The sequence below is a fragment of the Lissotriton helveticus genome, chromosome 1_1, assembly GCF_964261635.1.
Source record: "Lissotriton helveticus chromosome 1_1, aLisHel1.1, whole genome shotgun sequence".
Taxonomy (NCBI): Eukaryota; Metazoa; Chordata; class Amphibia; order Caudata; family Salamandridae; genus Lissotriton; species Lissotriton helveticus.
Genome location: NC_136057.1, coordinates 1849436406 through 1849459842, shown reverse-complemented (window position 1 = coordinate 1849459842; position 23437 = coordinate 1849436406).

The following is a 23437-nucleotide window of genomic DNA, read 5'->3' as shown; positions in this document are numbered from 1 at the left end:
AAGGCCCACTAGGCGCACGTTGTTCCGCCGGCTGCGGTTTTCAGCGTCCTCTGCTCGCCTCTCCAGGGCTTGTATGCGGTCCAGCGCCTCCGTGAGCTTCCCCTCCATCAACTTATGCGCTGGCACGATGTCTTTTAAGGTGTCTTCCGCTTCCTTGACCCTATCTGTTAACTTCGTGTGGTCAGCCCGCAGGAGCCCCAGCCCCGTCGACACCTGCACAATGTCTTGGTGCAATGCATCCTTCGTGGCAGCGATAGCCTCTAGGATCCGGTCCTGCATCTGTTGCAGTTCCGTTGTGGACTGTGGAGTATCCTTCGGTGTCTCCGTGGCAGGGCTCCCGTCTCCTTTCGCTCTCCTTGTCTTTCCCATCTTGCTTCTGCGTCGTCGATCTGGGCTCCCAGGGATATTCAGGGGCTGTCGGTACCCCCCGCAGTGAGCACTCCATCGAGTACTAACTAGTAGGGGTATAGTCCGGGTTCTCCGTCTGGGCTCTCCTCTCTATGGGATCAATCAGCCCTCCCCGCCGCTATAGACCCTGGCTTCATTCAGGACCGCCAGGTGGTGCTGCTATCGCGTTCTGGTCCGCCAGAGCGCACCACTGCCACAACGGCACTCTGGCTCCTCGGTGATGTAATGGGGAGGTCTGAGGAGTGTGCCGGCTATGGGATCCCTTACGGCTCAGCCGGGGGGTCGCGTTGTCAGATATGCCCGCCGGGGGGTCCGCAGCTTGAGTGGACCGCTGCCCGCCACTCGGTTCCTTCCCCTTTCCTCTCCGGCGGTGCCCACCAATTGAATGCTGGCTGCGTTATGGTGCCTGATCCTCGGTGCTCAGCCAGTCTGGGGTTAGGTGTCCGCTTTTCGGGTCCCGACCTCCTCCCGGGCTCAGAATTCAGGGAGTTCGATCGGGGTCCCCCTACTAGGAGTGGTCCATGGGTGGGTAGACAAAGGTCCCCCCTTAAGTGGGCCCCCGTATTGGCTTCTATCCTCGGGGCGCTCGCTCTGCTCTCCGGGTAAGGTTGGCCTCCGGTTGCTCCCGTGGAGGCTGCTGGCCTTCCCCAGATGCTCCTCTCCTTCGGGCCGCAATCCAGCCGCAGCACAGATCCAGCCGCCTTCGGGTCGCTCCTCGCGGCAGGTCCGGGCCGTCAGGGCTCCGGGATCGCTCGTGTTAGTCCTTTCTCCTCCCCAGGGGCCAGTTACTGCAGTCTCTCACCGTGTGGGCTGTCAGGCGAGACCTCCAGTCGCTCCTCGATGCGTGCAGGGATGATAGGCCCCAAAGCCGGGGTGTTGATTCTCTAGCTCTTGGGTGGAGCGGGGCCTCCCCGGGATCGTCCGTGCGCAGGGCGCCGCACCGGCTGCCTCGGAGTCGGGGGCCGGTGGCTCGCCAGTTGGCCTCAGTTCTCTTCCCGGCTCCTCACGGTCCCCCCTCCTCCGCCCAGCCAGGCGTCGGGGCCAGAGCCGCACCCACAGAGATGGTAGGCCCTGAAGCCGGGGTGTAGATTTTCAGCCCCTTGGGTGAGGCGGAGCCCCACCGGAGCCGCCCGCACACAGCGTCCCGCACCGGTCTCTCAGGAGTCAGGGCCGTGGATCGGCAGTCGGCCACAGTCTCCCCCCCGGCCTCCCACGGACCCGCCTCTTCCGCCCAGCCGGGCGTCGAGGCCGGAGTTGCGCCCGCAGGGACAGCAGGCCCCAGAGCCGGGACGTAGATTTTCTTCCTCTTGGGTGGGGCGGAGCCTCGTCGGAGCCTCTCGTGCCCAGCACCCCGCACCGGTCGCTCCGAAGCCGGGGGCCGATGGTGTGCCAGTCGATCTCAGCCTCCCTCACGGCCTCTTACTGTCCCGCTTCCTCTGCCCAGCCGGGCGTCGGGGTCGGAGCTGCTGCTACTCTTCGGCAGCCTCTTCCCAGGATGCCGCCATCTTGTGCTCCGGCGTCTCGGGCTCCTCGCATGAAGTTGCGCCCACTGCAGTGGTCCCACCGGCCCGCCACTCGAACCGGAGCAGGCCCGGGTATTGCACTCAGGATCTTCCCGATTTTCGTTGGGCGGAGGGTCGGGAGCCTCGTTAGGCTGCGACCGTCCACATTGGCTGCTAGCCACGCCCCCTGAATTTCCCCTGTTATAGTTAGTTCAGCTAACTATAACTCGCGTGCCCGCAATCCACTCCTGACGATGTCACATATTACATCACTCATGACATGGTCAGTGACATCACTCATGACATCACTGATGACATCATCCTTGTGAAAGAGTGGCAGACCTCCTCTCACCCTAATATAACCTTTGATACACATATTGAAAAATCGAAACTAAAATTTTCAAAACAATGAAGATACCAATACAAGTTAGAACCACCTATTCAGTAATTCCAAAATCTACATACACATCCACTCATTCACCAACAGTTCTATATAGTCACTCATACATGTACTCACTCATCATATGTACTCATACACCTATACATCCTGTTACACACCTACACTCATACATAGAGTTACTCACACACATACTCACACATGCAAATAAACTATCAAATATCCATTTACTTGCATATATAGCTATACATACACCACTACACTTACTTCTACAGAAATGTACGTACTCTTTTAAACAATCACTTATAGAAACACATACTTATTTAAACAGGAACTCTTCCAATTTCTCACTCTCATATATACTCACTTATATACATCAATACTCACATATACTAGTTTAAAACATATGTACTTACTCATAAAGATACTATTGAGACAGTCATTTACTCACTAACACACCCATACACACACTCATCCACTCATACAGTCCAGCACACATGCTGTCTTCAAAACACAAACAAACAGTCAGTCATTCATGCATCTATGCGCTAAGTAATATCCCCCACCAAACCATACAGACACTCATATTGATACTCAAAAAACCAACTAATAACCCATATACACACTCATGTAGCTACTCACCAACCCATGCAGCCACTTATATACAAAGTGAGACACTGATACAGATATTTAAATATTTAAACATTACTCGCTAATACATCTATTCACTAAGATATACTTAAGTCAGTTATACAATCAATTTTACAAAAAACATCCATTTGGACACTTATTTACCCATTCATTCTTCCATCGACCTTTAGATATACATATAAAAAAAAATTATTTTTCAGAAAGAAACCACCTAGCCACCCAACCCTCTAACTCTCTAGCGAGAATGACTTTGTTAGGGTGAAGTAAGGATCTAAGGAGACCGGGGGCAATTGATATAACAAAAGGAGGAAAAAAATATATATAGGAACCCCATTAGATGGCGTTAACCAATTAACTAAATATAAGATGTAAAAAAAAAATATATATATATATATATACTTGATTACAAATAAAAAAAAAAAATCGCTTTTAGAATTCACTCTGTAGGGGCTCGGGTAGGGGAAGGGGTACCATCAGCCGGACTTGATCCGGTTAGGTAGTACAAGGGTTCCTTATGGGAGGGGGGGAGGGAGGTTGGGGCACTGGGGTATAAGGGTTTGGGTAAATAAACACGAAAATTCCTCATTTATGGTTCGGTTTCTGGCCCTTTCTTTCAATAAAACATGGGTAGTCAACTTAAATATGATAAGAGTTAGTGCTGACCCTTTTTTCCTAACTAGACTTAGTGGATTAATGAGTAAGGCAGGACTTTTGACCTATGAGTAATCTTAAGATCCTCTCCTGGAATGTTAATGTCCTGCGCACCAAGCCAAGAGCAAACAAGATCATACAATACTTGCGAGATTCAGATGCGCAGGCCATTATACTCCAGGAGACACATCTAATCGAGGAGGAGATGCTCGAATTGGTCAAGAAAAATAGATGGATAGACGTTTCTATATCCTCTTCCCAAACATTGAACATAAGGGGCGTGACCATTCTTTTAAAAAAAACATAAATATAAGAGTTATTTTGCAGAAGGTGGACTCCGGAGGGAGATGGGTAATTACTACTGTAGTCATAGGTGGTGCTTCTTTGACCTTAGTAGGTTACTATGGGCCCAATCGGGACGATCCATCAGCTCTTGAATTATTATTTTTTCATCTTTTGCACTTCCCAGAGCCTTTTATTATAGCAGGGGATTTTGACATCGTCCTCGACCCCTTGCTTGATAAGTCTCCAAGTAGTAGGCAGCAAACATTTTCAAAATCTAGAGCTTCTCTTCTTAATTGCATGAGTCAATATGGACTTATAGATATTTGGAGGGTAAGAGCAGGGCTGGAATCTGGTTTTTCGTTTCGAAACTTTAAATACCGACATCAATCCAGAATCGACTTTTTCTTAATTAGTCATAACTTGGTCGACTCTGTAAAGAATATCAGCTATCTGCCCTCGCATCTCTCCAACCACTTCTCAGTATCAATGAATCTCAATGGTTTAATCTCATCTTCTGTTAGGTCTTGGTCTTTTGATCGTTCCCTTCTCTCGTCTCCAGACGACGTTGTGTCCATTAAATTTGAAACCCGCGAGTTCTTGCAACTAAATATAGGCTCTGCGGAACCTCGTATTGTATGGGATGCTTACAAATGCTTCCTTCACGGTATAATTAAGAATAAGGTTGTGTTTTGAAGGCGACAATACAACAAAGAAATAGTATCTATTGAAAATGAGCTACTAGTAGCACAAGCTGAACTAGACATTAGTCATAATGCTCCCAATCACGACCTTTCATTTCTACACAAAAACCTGCTTGCCCTAAAAGAGAAACTGGCTTCTGTTCTGGAACAACATATCATCAAGAAATGGGAGGCAAGTAGGTTGTCCCATTTCGAATATGGGAAAGGGGCTGGTAAATTACTGTCCTGGAAGTCCAAAACTGACCAATCACGTAACATCATAAACTCTGTAGCAACAAGTAAAGGCACCCTCTCCTCAGACTCAGAAATTAGAACAGCCTTTAAGGATTTTTTTAAAAACATATATCACGAGGATAGGAACATCGCTACGGAAAGCGTAGATAGATGGTTAGAAGGTGTTTCACTACCATCATTGTCTTCTGAGCAAAGTCTCCTCTTGGATAGGGAGATTTCTGAGGACAAGGTGGCGTTGGCTATTCAGGGCAGCAAGGGAGGTAAGGCTGCAGGCCCAGATGGCTTGCCAGCCGAGATCTATAAAAACCTGGTGGCTGAAATATCTCCCTTCCTTGCCATCCTGTTTAATCAAATACTGCAGAAGGGGGCTCTTCCACCAACATCTTGGAACAGCGCATCTATTACGCTTATTTTGAAACCAGGCAAACCTGCCACCAACTGTGGTTCGTACTGTCCCATATCAATTCTAAATGCGGACTATAAAATCTTTGCATCTATTTTAGCAAGCAGGCTGGGCCGGGTCGCCCCTGATATTTTACATCTCAATCAGAAGGGCTTTGTTAGGGGTCGCCAACTCTATGAACTCACTTACGATCTTATTGGCACAATAGATATTGCAATTAAGGATTCCATTCCTCTGGCTATCCTCACGTTGGACGCCACCAAGGCCTTCGACAGGGTCAATTGGACATTCCTGTCGGGGGCCTTGACTAAATTCAACGTGGGTGAGGGCTTCCGTAGAGCTGTAGAATTGCTGTACCATACCCCAACTGCCTCTGTACTAGTAAATGGGGCTCTGTCCGAACCATTTGCTATTACAAGAGGAACACGACAGGGCTGCCCTCTATCACCTCTCCTGTTTGACCTCTATATAGAGCCTTTTGCGCAGAAATTAAGAGAGGATGAAACCATCAAGCCCTTCGTTTATGGAGAATGGGAAAAGAGGGTCGCCCTTTACGCGGACGACGTCATGATAATGACATCAGATATCAGTACCGCGTTCCCTGCAGCCATAAAGTTAGCCCTGGAATTCGGAGACGTGTCAGGGTATGAGGTAAATACCTCAAAGACTGAGATCATGACATGGAACGACGATGCCAGTGGACTTAATCAACAACCAAGTGCAAGTCTGCGTTATCTAGGCTTAGACATCGTTAAAGATATCACTCAGATTGCCCCTTTGAATTTTGCAGTAATTGCAAAAGAATGTCGCAAGCTAATGAGATCTTGGCAACATCTCCCCCTCTCTCTGCTGGGTAGAGTGAACCTCGTGAAAATGTGTATCCTGCCAAAAGTCTCTTTTTTGTTCAACACAATTCCACTTTTTTTTACCCTTCCCTTTTGGCTAAGTTACAGGGCGAAATCTCATAATTTCTTTGGAAAAATAAAAGTCCAAGGATAGCCTGGTAAAAAATCAGGCGCCGCAGGGAGAAGGGGGGGTTGGCAGGCCCAGATCTGCAGATCTACGCGTGGGTATTTCAATTATCACATACACGCATGCTACTTAAAATGCCAACAGATGTGGGTATTGGAAGTATGTTTTTGGCTTTATTGAGTTGTGAAGGTCTTGGTCAATCTGGTTATTTGTTTAGGTTTGGAGATCCCAAATTCTTTAAAAAAGTAAAATTGAAGGTGCTGCATAGCTTCGCAAGAACCTGGGCAAAGATGAGATCTACAATTAATCTAGGGTATTATTCCAGCAGATCTCCAATATGGGAGCTACCTTCGGCTCCAGGTTGGGCTTGTGATATACTAGCTCTCCCGCTAAGAGAGGCTGGAATATCAGTCTGGGGAGACCTGTTCTTTGAAGGGATTTTGCTCCCTTGGGAATATTTACTAAACAAGGTGGGGCCCAATTTGTCTAGACTGAAATACTTGCAAATATCGAGTTGGGCTCAAGCTGCTTCCACCCAAACTACACGTCGTACTAACTTGCCACTAGGGGGAGGCTGTGAACTAGAATCTCTCCTGTTAGATGAACCACCAGCAAAAAAAGAGATCTCTCTGTGGTACAATTCAATATTGGAGGAGATTGATGGCAACTTCCATCTTCCAGAGCTCCTGTGGGGCGAATCGATGCCAGGCCTGAACGTGAAACATCTGTGGCTAATATCCTGTAAGTACTCTGGGACTTAGTTAAACCAGCCTGGCTTCATAGAAACCACCTCTTCACCCTGCATAGGGCATATTATTCCCCACAGAGATTGTCCAAGTTTTCTCAGAGGGGCCCCGTGGCTTGTGCAAGGTGTGGTTTAAAAGAGGCCCCAGATACACATATGTTGTTCGATTGCCCCCATCTGGCGCCTTTTTGGGACTCAATTAGCAACAAACTTTCATCATCCTTGGGCTTCAAAGTAGTGATCGACCTTCGCATTGTCATCTTTGGAGTCGTGGACCAGACTCGTAGTCCAGCCAAAAACCTTCTGTTCTATTCTATTCTGGCCGTCCGCAGAGAAATCTGCAAGCATTGGAAGGATGCATCCTCCCCCACATTTCATGATTGGTGCAATTCAATCCTTCAAATTTCGAAATTAGACCTCGCCAGGGCCGGAAAACAAGATAAAAGAGCCTTTTGGCATTTGTTTGACTGGTCACATTGAACCTGGGATTTTTTTATTTTTATTTTTTTTCCCCAGGTCCGATGATTACGCAGCCATGGGTTATTATCTTTCAATGCCCGATTCTCTGCTGGCATTAGCTATGATAACAACTGGCTCAATGGATTATACCTGCCATTGGGGCACTGGGGAGTCTGGTCTGATGTTGGTCAGTCGTTGCTTTTGGGATCTGTCGCTACCATCTCCTGCTCCCTTTCCCTCCCAATCTTGACTGAGTAGCACAACTGTATTTCCTGCATCATACTACCTTCTTCCGATGCCTGGCAGCTAGAAGCCATGAACGTAGATGAAGACAGAAAAAAAAAAAAAAAAAAAAAAGACACAAATTACTGGATGATGTCATCAGTAATGTCATGAGTGATGTCATCAGTGATGTCATTTGAGATGTCATCAGTGCTGTCATGAGTGATTTCCCTGACCATGTCATGAGTGATGTAATATGTGACGTCATCAGCAGTGGATTGCTGAACTAACTATAACATGGGAATTTCAATGGTTTTGTATGAGTGAAATGTCCAGCTAACTATAAAGTGTGAAACCTATGTTTTTTTTCAGTGAATTTCTAAGGTTTTTTAAATGCTAATTCCTAACCATAGCGTGCCTAAAACCTATGTTTTTTTCAGTGAATTTAATAGGTTTTGTAAATGCCAATTTTTAAATGTATTAATTGTTATATTTCTTTTTTTATACTAATTTCCTCCATTTTTTATAATAATTATTTTTTATTTTATTTTTTAAATTACATTTCATATTTTTAATGTAAAATAATAAAAAAAAAAACATTCAAAAATATATATTTTTTCTATTTTTTCCCCCAATATATAAAAATTTATTTTTATATATTTTTTTGCATTTTTTTATAGTAAACGTACCGTACACGTACCGTCCTCGCACCATCCTTTGTATCTGTAATCGTACTTACGCGTACCCTTACATACGTTACAAATACGTTTTGACGTTCTGCGTCGCATCGGCGCTTCCGCTTGACGTCATGTACGTTTGTACGGCGCACCGCACGCGTACTCCGTGAAAGTTTCTTAATGTTTAAAAAGATATATCTATGTATTTAATGGAAATATTAAGGCAAGACATTATCTGAGATAATCATGAAAATAGTATTTATTTACTTTTAATAAGCGTATATTACTTTTAAAAGCAATTACGCAAAACGCAGGGTACGTTGAACGTACTCACATCTTAAGCGCACCCTACGTGACTTAAAAACAAGAAATTTGATTGGTTCATAATACTTCCTATTCTAACTGTTGAAGGACCCCATCCATTTTAATCATTCTTCTTTGACTTTCACTGAAGAACCATCTCTTTTCTGAAGCTCCTGTGTTTTTGAAGACATCTTTAATATGGCTGCACGCCAGAAGGAAGATATATCTTCACACTCTTCAGAAGAAGAATTGCTTGCTGAGGATGCACAGCCAAAAAGGAAGGAAGCTCTGATCTGGAAATGTTTTACAATTCCAGACGGAGAAAATAAAGTGAATGCATCCAAGGTCACCTGCAAGGTGTGTGGGACAATGCTTTCTAGAGGTGATCCGAATAAAAAATATTCATTTGGAACCGCCAGCATGGTACGACATGTGAAGAATCTTCAGCCCCGCAATTATGCGAGAGTTGCATGTGACAGGCTGTGGGAAGACCCTCCACCCGCTGTAGCCAGCACTTCCACAGCACCATCTAGTCCGCATCCGGACATCCGTCCCAATTTTGAAGACCTTATCATTCTTTGCCTATTTTGTAAACAGACATTATGTTATGGCGAACAGTCTATTGATTTGATTTGCAGGTGCAAACTGGAGCACTGTTGCTCCCGCCGTTAATTTCTTTTTGTTTATTTGTTCCCGTTGCAGACTGTTTTGTTTGCGCAGATCCTTTCTTTCCTTTTAAAAACAAAAAAAGAAATTAAAAACTGTTAAAAAAAAACAAACAAAAGACAAAACTACAAAAAAAGACAAAAAAAGTTATTTTAAGAACTAACTTCACTGCTCAAAAAAGAACTATATTAGTATTATAGTTTGTAAAAGTTTTTTTGAATGAATGTGTAGTGTATAAATGAATGAAAGAATACATTGGTAGTGTATGGTGAATGTGAAAGTGCAGAACTATCAGGAAGTGCTACAGCATAACTCCATAAGGTGTTTACTTACAGTATACTGTAGTACTTCCGAAGCACATGAATGTAACATATGTACATAAATATGTTACAAGTCTATGCTTCCCTCTGCACTGCTGGTGAAACTGCCTGGGTGAAAGTGTTAGTGTATTAATGCAGTGAATGGATTAGTACATACCGCTGAATGGGTCACTACAACAGTGCAACAGCAGTGACAGAGGGCTTGGTGAAAGTGTAATGATACAGACTGAGGAATTGAAGGTGTGAAACACAAGTGAGCAGGTAGATACAAGACTGCAAGCATAGTGCATTGGGGTTTGAAGCAGTGCATATCCTAAGGCCTACTTTGCTGCATGAGTACTTGGGTACTGACTGAATGATTACAGTTCTGCAAGGAGAGTGCATGACTGAATTTATAACTGCTTTAGTACTGGCGAAGTGAATGGATTAGTACATACGGCTGAATGGGTGACTACAACTGTGGAACAGCTGTGACTGAGTGCTTGGTGGATGTGTAAGGATACAGACTAGGGAATTGAAGGTATAAAAGACAAGTGTGCAGGTAGATAGAAGGCCACAAGCATAGTGCATAGCGCTTTGAAGCAGTTCATGCCCTAAGGCCTACTTCGCTGCAAGAGTACTTGGGTACTGACTGAATGATTACAGTTCTGCAAGGACAGTGCCTGACTGAATTTATAAGTGCTTGAGTTTTAGTGCACTGAATGGATTAGAACAAACTGCTGAATGGGTCACTTCAACCGTTCAACAACAGTGACAGACTGCTTGGTGGAAGTGTAAAGATACAGACTAGGGAATTGAAGGTATAAAAGACAAGTGTGCAGGTAGATAGAAGACTACAAGCATAGTGCGTAGCGGTTTGAAGTAGTTCATGCCCTAAGGCCTTCTTCGCTGCATGAGTACTTGGGTACTGACTGAATGATTACACTTCTGCAAGGACAGTGTCTGACTGAATTTATAAGTGCTTGAGTTTTAGTGCAGTGAATGGATTAAAACAAACAGCTGAATGGGTCACTACAACAGTGCAACAGCAGTGACAGAGTGCTTGGTGGAAGTGTAAGGATACAGACTAGGGAATTGAAGGTATAAAGCACAAGTGTGCAGGTAGATAGAAGACTACAAGCATAGTGCATAGCAGTTTGAAGTAGTTCATGCCCTAAGGCCTTCTTCGCTGCATGAGTACTTGGGTACTGACTGAATGATTACACTTCTGCAAGGACAGTGTCTGACTGAATTTATAAGTGCTTGAGTTTTAGTGCACTGAATGGATTAAAACAAACAGCTGAATGGGTCACTACAACAGTGCAACAGCAGTGACAGAGTGCTTTGTGGAAGTGTTAGGATACAGTCTAGGGAATTGAAGGTATAAAAGACATGTGTGCAGGTACATAGAAGACTACAAGCATAGTGCGTAGCGGTTTGAAGTAGTTCATGCCCTAAGGCCTTCTTCGCTGCATGAGTACTTGGGTACTGACTGAATGATTACACTTCTGCAAGGACAGTGTCTGACTGAATTTATAAGTGCTTGAGTTTTAGTGCAGTGAATGGATTAAAACAAACAGCTGAATGGGTCACTACAACAGTGCAACAGCAGTGACAGAGTGCTTGGTGGAAGTGTAAGGATACAGACTAGGGAATTGAAGGTATAAAGCACAAGTGTGCAGGTAGATAGAAGACTACAAGCATAGTGCATAGCGGTTTGAAGTAGTTCATGCCCTAAGGCCTTCTTCGAAGCATGAGTACTTGGGTACTGACTGAATGATTACACTTCTGCAAGGACAGTGTCTGACTGAATTTATAAGTGCTTGAGTTTTAGTGCAGTGAATGGATTAAAACAAACAGCTGAATGGGTCACTACAACAGTGCAACAGCAGTGACAGAGTGCTTTGTGGAAGTGTTAGGATACAGTCTAGGGAATTGAAGGTATAAAAGACATGTGTGCAGGTACATAGAAGACTACAAGCATAGTTCATAGCAGTTTGAAGCAGTTCATGCCCTAAGGCCTACTTCGCTACATGAGTACTTGGGTACTGACTGAATGATTACAGTTCTGCAAGGACAGTGCCTGACTGAATTTATAAGTACTTGAGTTTTAGCGCAGTGAATGGATAAGCACATACGGCTGAATGGGTCACGGCAATGCAACAGCAGTGACAGAGTGCTTGGTAGAAGTGTAAGGATACAGACTGCGGAATTGAAGGTGTAAAAGACAAGTGTGCAGGTGGATAGAAGATTGCATGCATAGTGTATAGGGGTTTGAAGCAGTTGATGCCCTAAGGCCTACTTTGCTGCATGAGTACTTGGGTGCTGACTGAATGATTACAGTTATGCAAGGACAGTGCCTGAATGAATTTATAAGTGCTTCAGTTTTAGCACAGTGAATGGATTAGTACATACTGCTGAATGGGTCACTACAACAGTGGAACAGCAGTGACAGAGTGCTTGGTAGAAGTGTAAGGATACAGACTGCGGAATTGAAGGTATAAAAGACAAGTGTGCAGGTAGATACAAGACTGCATGCATACTGTAGAAGGGTTTGAAGCAGTCTATGTCCTAAGGCCTACTTCGCTGCATAAGTACTGGCTACTGACTGAATCAATAGAATACTGTAAAGAGAGTGTCTGAGTGAATCAATAAGTGCTTGAGTTTTAATACAGTGAATGGATTAGTACATAGTGCTCAATGCTATATTATTATTAAACAATAAAAGTATTCTTCAGACATCTCATATTTTAACACAGATTCTAAAAGGAGTTCATCTGGTACTGCTTCCAGATCATACTGCTGGTTTGCCATTTCAGAGTTTATAGCTTCCAGTAACTCTACGTCATTCAGTGCTTCCAAAAAATTAGCATCATTGCTTTCATTTTCAAAATCACAGGTGATATCTGCTGTACTGATGTCCTCTGATTCAGTCTCGCTGCCTGTTATAGGTAGATTTTGTACTTCAATTAAACTGTTGCTCATTTTTAATGTGTCTTCGGTAATATTCTCCTCTTCATACATAACAAATCCGTTAAGTTCTAGGACCTTGCACAAAAACATAAACACTTCACTTTCACAGGTTTATTAGGAAATAATACAAAAGTAGGTTTATCAACTATTTTGGCCCCAAAAAATATTATGTAAATACCATTGTCTAATAACATTCCAACTGTAGAGTGTTAGTACTTCATAAGGTTATATACCGTGATTTACGACGTATAAGATGACTTTTTAACCCCTTAAAATGTTCTGGAAAGTCGGGGGTCGTCTTATACGCCGGGTGCCAAATTTGACGGTATGTTTTCATGCGTTTTTACATAGCGCGGACTTCACCCGAAGGTGTCAGACCGCTTCTCAATAGGAAATGGTGCATTACAGAAGGAAAAAGTGACATGTGTGGAAGTAGAGGTACGGTATAGGAGGGCACTCAAACACAAGAACTAACGTTACGTAGGCGATGGTGGCACTGTGGAAGTATCAAAAGCAAACCCACTGAAAGCGGATCTGATAGAGAGAAATAAATTACAGTTACGGTACCAGTAATCTGCCAAAAACATCAAATCTTCCTTAATGCATCCAGCAGCATATCCACCCTATTTATTGTTCTCGAGACATAGGGGAAATCATCTGGCTCCACCACAGGCTATGCTAATGAACAGAAGTAATTTCTACCGCAAACCACCATGCATATGAGTAACAAAACTACCGTAATGTGGATAATGGCAAACCACCATGCATATGAGTACGTAACAATACTAATGTGGATAATGGCAATGTACAACACAGGGAAGTGGGGGGGCACATCTGGTGAGGACATTCTATGATCTTTTTTTTTTTTTAACAAAGGAGGGACTGGGGGTGGACAATATTTAATGGGGTCCAGTGTACAGGTCCAAAGACTAGTAGTAAAAGAGAAGGTACAAAGTTCCCCGAGAAGAGTGATGGAGAGGTGTGAGTGCTAGAGAGAGGGGGGAATCCCCTAGTAGGAATTAAAACCCTCACACACCCAGCAAGCTAGGTGTCATGCTTCATCATATGGGTTCTGCTCCTCGTCAGACTGGCGCTGCAATGTCTGACGGGCTCCCGAAACCGGGGCTCTTTATCGGAGATCTTTTATTCCGGCCATATGGTGCATGCGTGTGAGAGGGCGGGGTGTGGTTGTGAAACAGTGATGATTATTAAAAAAGGTGGGTCAGTCCACAACCTATTTTATTCTTGTGGTAGACTTACTTGGTTAAAAGGGGTGGGAGGGGAGCTAAATGCACTGGAGTTATCTTAGCAAGTTAACTACTACCCTCTTGTTTGGTCTTCTCGGGGAACTTTGTACCTTCTCTTGTAATACTGACATTCTATGATCTAACATGACAGCATGACAGCATTCATGACATTACATTTTGAATTGATTTTGGATGAAATGCCAAAGAATGGATATCAAGTACCGTAAACCAAATATCAGAAAGAACACGTTGGGTGCAAATCTTATGCACAATTAAATTTGAATCCACGCACTCCACCGTGGTATCCAAAATAGGCTACTCTTTAGCTCAAGGAGATTCCTTAGGGAACTCAAACACAAGAACGAACGTTATGTAGGCGATGGTGGCACTGCGCACTGCGTTGGAAGTGGGGGTAGTCTTATACGGCGAGTATAGCACGAAACCTACATTTTATCAAGAAAAGTAGGGGGTCATCTTATACGCCGGGTCGTCTTATACGCCGGAAAATACGGTAAATATAATTGCTTATAAAGATATCCTGTTCTTAAGTTTTCATAAAATTCTAAACCAGTCACTGCTTATGACTATGGAAAATGACTCAGGCTCTTATACTAAAATGCAGTACTAAAAAATGTAGAATATGTGTATTCACCTTACCCCTTACAAACTAGTAAATGTGTTTTAGTAAAATGCAAGGGATACTGTTGCTTGTCTAGAATAACACTGTGAATCTGTGTGTATTTAGGTAGCATTCTCACACTAGTTTTTAAATAATTCATGTGTGAAAACACACATCAATCCTTAAAGACCTATCTAGTACTCATCTTTTAACATAATTTGGTCTCTTTTAATCCTGAAAGTCCCTGGTCTCTACTAGCCAAGCATATCTTTCTATTCAATACCATACAGGTGCGTTGCAGAGAGCTGTTCTGAAGCCATGTCCCATTTTATACATCTCTGTAATAAAACTCTGTGGCACTTTTTGAATATATCTACTAAGATAGTGGGTCCCCAGGAACACTCAGTATGCATATTAAATTTATCATATATCTTTAAAAGATACAAACCATCTTTGCAAACATATGTACTCCGTCCATATCTTGTTTCTTCAGCTGTGTAGAAGCACAGCACATTGACCATTTTTTATAGTTACTAATACTTACCTTAAAAATAATAAATAATACAAAAAATTATATATTATAAAATTATGATCTGTGAAGACAAGAAAAAATACAGTTACAATATATATTTTACAACACAGAATAATTTGTAAAACATTTCATGTGCCTTTTTTGCTGTTCTTAGAATATATTGAATTTCACTAGAAACAGTGATTTCAATTGTACTCATCACATAACAGCAGGCAAAAAAAAAGACAATCAATAAGATCATCTTAAAAAAACATTAAACATTCTCAATAACAATCTAAAAAATAGAAATAAAACATATGTTAAATGTTTTTTTCTGGGAGCAATTTCTTACGTAAATATGAAACAACTCAAACAATGATATAATAACAAAACATTATTATTAATTTCCATACACTGTAAATAATGTTGTTTAGAAATATATGCTGACAAAATATACAACAAAAAGTCCTTAATTGTTTTAGATACTTTTCCTCAAGGCCAAATAGTATGCGTCAAATCCTTTGTTTGGAAGTTGTCCAATAGTAATCCTGAAAGGCCAAATTTTGTTCCTAAAACTTTGGCTTTAAGAATATTAGGTACGAATTTGGTAATTCTTTAGGCAAACGTTGTTTAAAAAACAATTGAGCATCATTGCAATGTGTCCAACCTATATCACATTTTAGATAAGCAGTATAATGTCCAGATGTTGTAGAAGGACCATCATGAAAAATAATTGCTACAGCTACAAACGTTCTTCCTGATATTGATACTTGAGTAGCTACAACCTTTTTAATTAAAGTTTCCAATTTTCTTCCATCAGCTGTACAACGTTGCAACATTAAAATTACATACTGTCCAAATCTTTGTATAAATAATCTTGAAGACATTTCTGATTTACATTGGCTACGCTCCATGTTTTGAGTTGCTCCTCTAACTAGGTTGTTAAAAGACACTGATTCACAATCTGTTAAAGTCAAATAAATGAATCTTTTAGTGTCTATGTTAGTGCTACATGTAAACAAACAATTTTCACAGTAATGTTCCCATTTATAAGAAAGGCCAAAAAGATTTTCAATATCTATACCTTCATCTTCCAATACAACAAGCATATACATTAAATTCCAGACAATCTTGCTGAATATTCTGCGTAAATTGAGTACAACCAGAACATATGTCCAATAGATTTCGAATATCAGAAACACTTTGTATTTTACTTTTATTACTACATTTCTCATAAACAGAATACAACGAACACAATCTTTTTTCCCGATTCTCAACAATTTGCTGTTGCAAATTTCAAGAAAAAAAACATTAACAACTACATTAGCATAGTTGACACCAGAACTATTTTCAAACTGATAACCAACAATCTCTTCAACAGTGTCTTTTTTATTTTTGCTTGCAATCACAACTTTATCTTGTTTTTTTTCTTTCTCTATACCTTCACTACAGATATTCTCATATCTTCTTTTTTGACCTACCACACGCTTTTCAAATACTGGATATTGACCTAAATTGGGAGCATATTCTCTTCTTAACCTATTATACTCTTTCACACAATTTGCATCTGCACTAATCTTTCTCTCATCAAAATCAATCAAGTACAATCCAGATAAAGTTCTGACCCGAGACAAAGCAACATATGCCATACCCTCTTTAAACACGGTACTTCCAATATTCACCAAAGCATTATCTACACTTAAACCTTGAGATTTATGAATGGTCACAGCATACGCCATAGAAACAGGAAACTGTTTTCTGCGAACATACAAATATTTTACAAGCAAATACCGAGCTGAACAACTACTAAATTGTTGTACTTCTTTAATTTGATCAAATTTCATTTTCAAAAATTCAATACCATCTCTTTTTAGATAATTAACGAAATCAACAACTTTACCCATTGCTCCATTTACTAAACCTTTTTCCACATTCAAATTACGTCGTAAAATTTCCCGACAGTTTCTACATGCATATACATTCCTTTCTAAACCAGCAGTTTTAGATATCCATTTCTCTAAAGAATCCAACTTCAACTTTTCTGTCAAAATAATAGTGATTCCTTCATGCTCTATTTTATTAATAGCTTCAAATTGTATAATTTCTTCATTTTATTTCTTCATTGAATATAGAACATTCACGCAGTGTTGGCATTAAGCAGATTACAGATTTGTTTTCTGCAATTCTCATATATATTTTCTCAATTTTCATTTGTAAATAAATTGGAAAGTAAGCGTCTCTGTAAAGCTTGTTTGCCATGTTCAGTCACTTTTCCATTTCCTATATCTTGAAGAATAGTTCCATAATCAGCATCATTTGCCTGTCGCATATTTGTAATAAGTTCCTTATATTCAAAATATGACCAAATGTTAACATTTCCAATGCTACCCAAAGACTTTCTGGTATCTTCATGTGCAAGAGTTTTAAATACTGGTTGTCCTTTTACAGGAGTAAGTTGTAGTAGATCTCCAAAAACTATGACGTGTTTTTCCTCCAAATAACATGTCGTACTCTGTTTTAAGAATGAGCTACATTCTTAAATGCACAAAGGCAAGCATTAAGTTTGATACCATGCTTACCTCATCAATAATAAGAAGTTTCATTTTCTTTAAGACTCTTGAAACTTCACAACAAGCTTCTCCAGATAGCTTGTGGTATTCCAATTTGTTTTCATGCTCTACTGGTAGCATTAGTAAATGATGTAAAGTCATTCCTTTAATATTGTGTGCTGCCAACCCAGTTGGAGCAGTGACAACACAAGACAAATGCGACTCAGTTCTTTTCTGTAGATAAGTTGTAATTACTTTAATTAAAAAACGTTTTCCTGGTCCAGCTTGTCCACTCACTTACATTCGGATAGGTTGAAATGACGTGCATGAGCACTCTTTCTTTTCATGAAGTAATCCATGGTCAATCTGTTCTCTCACTTGCCCATATATTTGTTTTTGTTCAACATTTAGTTGTTCTTCCAAGTTTCGTAAGTTTATTACATCTTCTTGAGCTTGATACATTGCTGTTTCCATCTCATCCATGGCAATTGCTGCTTCATTTTGAACAATTGGTTCTCCTAGTGGATCCTGACTCAACGGAGCAGAGGTTTGACTGTCTTGAGAACCGTCTCTAGCAATCTCAGCTGCAAATGTGCCTTCTTGCTCAATTTCGTCATTCAACATTTTCACATAATTAGCAAAAACAGGATATTCTATAGTATCTTTAGTAGCGTTGAACGAATCTTCGTAGCCCTGAAAATCTCCAAGTAATTCCAATTCTGAACGCCACGGCTTGAAGAGTTGAAAAAGAGCTACATTGTAAAATTCCCTTTTGCCAGGAGTATCGCAACTCAGTTTTAAGTGATTAATCAAAAGTCCTTTTCTTTGTTTCCCCAAACATCCTTCAGAACCAATCACAGCATATATTACATTATTGATGTTTTCTGTAATATTCCGTTTAAAAGTATAGTTTATCAGCACTTCATAGAGACAAATGTTCTCAAGATGATGACTTCTATTTGGATAATATGTATTCAACATATTTGTTTTCACAATATCTGTACTTTCTGGCTCTTTTTCAGCTAAATATTAAATTTCTTGTACAGATTTAAGTACTCGATTTCGTGTTGCAGCAAGACCTAGACTCACCCAAATGATTCTTCTAGATTTGGAGTATAGACTTGCAGATGATACGCGATCTGAGCATTCATACGCTCCGATTTCTCGATGAGATAACATCTTCAAACTGTAACTGTATAATTTCTTACTTAGACTCTTCTCGTGGGAAATCTCTTCCCACATTTCCTTCAATTCCGTCTTTTCTGATTTTGTTATGTAGGATGTTACATATCGAGCAACAGCAATGGAATTGTCCGCAATGTATTGAATATCCATGTTAGCATTCCACATGGACAGAATAACTGGATTATAATCATTTATATATTTTGACTCTTCACTTCTTCTTAAATTATAGGTATTTTTTGAAGACTTTCTTGTCAAGATATGTTGCATAGCTGACATAAAACTGTTTACTCTTCCTTTGGATATTACAGGACATGGAAAACCAAAACGATATTTGGTATAAAACTTTTCTTTGACTTGTACTTTCGATGACAGTATTTCCCACAACAATGGCTTTGGAATCGTAAGACTTGTTGTCTTAAGTTCTTTTCTTCTGTGCTTTTGGGTGTAGCACATGTAGCATATTCTTCAATAAAAGACAACACAGTATCATCGGAATCTGTTCCGAATTTGGGAGCATCTTTAATCCATATTAGCATATGAATGTGAGGAGCACCTCTTGCTTGATACTCCTTTCTCCAAAAGAAATCCACAACCTCTCCAAGAGGAGGATTTTTTTTATTGGTGATAAAAGACATCATAGCTTCAAATCTATGATTGAAATATATGCATACATCAACTGGATCCAAAGAGCACAATTCTCCAGTTGTCTTGTATTCAATATTTACTATATTTGGATTTGCCTCTCGAAGAAATTCTAGTAAATAATCCCAAGCGTAAACAGCACAGCTTTGAGTAAGGAACCATGTAGGAGTTCCTAAGTTCCTTAGCATACATTTAACTTCTCCATGACGACGGTACCAGTACTCATTAGTACCACGCTGACATGCCATGAGATTAATCAGCTGAGATTCCAAAACATTATCTTTCTGGTGTACTTTATCCATAAATTCCTTTGCCAAAACATTTTGCAGATGTACATTTTTTTTCAATATATGGTTGACTGCGTAAGAAAGTCCAGACAAGTCACTCTCAAACAAAAGATGAAACAAATACGGAATACATTGTCGAAATCTTGGATCTTCTGCATACAATCTTGATGTCCGGTATTCAGATGCAGGAATCTGTACAGGTCGTTCATCATATCGTCCTCTTTTCCCTGTTGGAAACAACTGCGGGAAACAACGAGCTTCCAAACTTTCTTCCCATACACTTTTGGGAATTCCCTTTGCTTTTTTCATTTAGGATAACTCAATAGTATTCCCCATCACTTCTTTGGAATGAAGTGGATGAACACTGTAATGTTCATAGATTTCTTCCGTTCTGCACATATCCACTTTTTCAATTTGTCCACTTGACGAGTCAGTATCTTCTTCTAAAGTTACATCTTCTTCTCCCACATACACATTTTTATAGTACTGATTATTTTTTACCAGATACAACGTTGCCTTTTTCACTTTCCTAACATCCACTAATTCTTGCCAGATTTTCTTACTCTTAGTAGGAATGCCATTAACTAAAATAACTAGAGGTTCATATTCTACATTTTCTACACCAATTGTTTCAATATTTTTCTTTAAATCTAGAGGCAAATATACAACTCTTCCCTTTAATCCTCTCTGTAAATCTGAAGGAGGCAATTTCCCTGTCTTAGACTCCATACGAACAATAGCCTGAAATGGATGCATACATTGAATAAGAATAGACTCATAGGTATTTAAATCCATCAGTTCAGAGGGAATTTTTACCAACTCAACATTATTATGCACAGCTCTAGCAGGCATTTTGTTCTCGTCTAATTTGTTATAACAATATTTACAAATACGTTGATCAGAACCCAAATCAAAACAATTCTCTATCAACAAATACGTTGCAAATTCCTTCCACTCATTATTATTTTCTTTTCACTTTTTAAATACAGTTCAACAGTCCTAGTCTTATTTTTATAAAGAGTTTGTCGACAACAGATACAAGAATAATTTGGCCTTTCACCTGAAATCACCTTAATCTTTGTAATTTCATGCTCAAATTGTATTGTACTAGAATGTTGTATATTTTCTTCCACATTTCCTTCTATTAATGTTTCAGTTTCTGCACTGTCTTGCTCACCACCAAAGTAACTATATTCAATTCCTTCACATACGTTCATTACATCAACTGATCCACGCAAAAGAGCACTGTTCAACTTTTTTAACAATACTGCTGGACTTTTTGCATAATACAATGTCCTGATTAATTTCCTCATTTGAGTATGATGTACTGCTAACATTCTGAAATGGTGAAAAACACTTCGACATACTTTTTTAGAAAGACAAGCCAGAGAATGACCTTGCAAACCAGTATTTTCTCTCACTCTGCAAGGGTCTAGTCCTTGCAACATCTTAATCTTTTGTTTAACACTTAGTATAGTTACGTAAGAAATTGTGTAAAAAATCAATAGATTCCTGTCGTACACTACAAATACTACTACAATTCCAAGTGTACACTGGAGCTTTAGGACGTCTCCCTAAAACTTCATCAGCTAACACCTCTTCTGAATTTCTGGGAACAATTTTCTCTTTCTCAATAGGACAACCATTTCTAACCTCATAAGCTCGACCACTGGTGTCAACTGTATGCAACAAATCATTACTCTGAAGATAACTCTCTTCATTAAAAAAGTCTTAGAACTTGAACTGTGTTTCCATTCACCCCAAAAAAATCTGAAAAATTAGTTCTGTTAATTTGTCTTCTCCACTTACTTTTGGCCTTCAATAAATGGATTGGTTTATCTAGTGATCGAATTCTTTTTATTATTAAAATAAATGATTTCTTTTTTAATTCAAAAGCCTTCTCAACAATACTTTCAATATGTTTCTTCTTCTTGAAAAATGCGGATTTTCTTTTACATTTCTTCATATCCTTTAATAAGTTTAAGACAACTCTATTGTTAAACATTCTTTTTTTAATTTCCTGCAATTGATTCTTCCTCCTTTTACTATATATTGTTTCATTAGAACATGATTTCCCATCATTTATGTTGTTTCTCTTGTTTTTCTTTTTTGTTGCAGATACATTCTTTTTATTTTTCACATTCTCCACACTATTCCTAGTGATTGATAGCTTTTTTAGAAAATCCTTAGTTCTCTTACCAGGAGAGTTTTTCTTTTTCACCACAGACTGTTGTTCATGTAAATCTTGTGGATGACTTCTCTTGAAATAATAATCTTTATTACGTTGTTTCCTCTTTTCACTTTTTCTAGGCATGATGAATTTCTTTTGGTGTTGATAAAGAGAATCTGTTATAAAAAATATAAATAATGTTACAGTACTGTAAGGAGAGTGTCTGAGTGAATGTATAAGTGTTTTAGTTCTAGTGCACTGAATAATAGTAAATACCGCAAAATGGGTCCCTACAACATTGCAAGAGCAATGACAGAGTGTTTACTGGAAGTGTAAGGATACAGTTTGGCGAATTGAAGGTATAAAAGACAAGTGTGCAAGTAGATACATCACTGCATGCATATTGCATAGGGATTTGAAACAGTCCATGCCCTAAGGCCTACTTTGCTGCATAAGTACTTAGGTATTATCTGAATCATTACAGTTCTGCAAAGAAAGTGCTTGACTGAATCTAAAGTGCTTCAGTTTTAGCACAGTAAATGGATTAGTACATACTGCTGAATGGGTCACTACAACAGTGCAACAGCAGTGACAGAGTGTTTGGTGAAAGTGTAAGGATACAGACTGGGGAATTGAAGGTAAAAAGAACAAGTGTGCAGCTAGAGACAAGACTGCATGCATAGTGCATACGGATTTGAAGCAGTCCATGCCCTAAGGCCTACTTTGCTGAATGAGTACTTGGGTACTCACTGAATGATTACAGTTCTGCAAGGAGAGTGCCTGACTGAATTTATAAGTGCTTTACTTTTAGCGCAGTGAATGGATAAGCACATACTACTTAATGGGTCACTACAATAGTGCAACAGCAGTGACAGAGTGTTTGGTGGAAGTGTAAGGATACAGACTGTGGGATTGAAGGTTTGAAAGACAACTGGGCAGGTAGATACAAGACTGCATGCATAGTGCATAGCGCTTCGAAGCAGTCCATGTCCTAAGGCCTTCTTCACTGCATCAGTACTTGGGTACTGACTGAATGACTATAGTCCTGCAAGGAGAGTGCCTGACAGAATTTATAAGTGCTTCAGTTTTAGCACAGTGAATGGATTAAAAGAAACTGCTGAATTGGTCACTACAACAGTGCAACAGCAGTGACAGTCTGCTTGGTGGAAGTGTAAGGATACAGACTAGGGAATTGAAGGTATAAAAGTGTGCAGGTAGATAGAAAACTACAAGCATAGTGCATAGCAGTTTGAAGCAGTTCATGCCCTAAGGTCTACTTCGCTGCATGAGTACTTGGGTACTGACTGAATGATTACAGTTCTGCAAGGACAGTGCCTGACTGAATGTATAAGTGCTTGAGTTTTAGTGCAGTGAATGGATTAGAACAAACTGCTGAATGGATCACTACAACAGTGCAAGAGCAGTGACAGACTGCTTGGTGGAAGGATACAGATTAGGGAATTGAAGGTATAAAAGACAAGTGTGCAGGTAGATAAAAGACTACAAGCACAGTGCATAGCGCTTTGAAGCAGTTCATGCCCTAAGGCCTACTTCCCTGCATGAGTACTTGGGTACTGACTGAATGATTACAGTTCTGCAAGGACAGTGCCTGAGTGAATTTATAAGTGCTTGAGTTTTAGTGCAGTGAATGGAAACAAACTGCTGAATGGGTCACTACA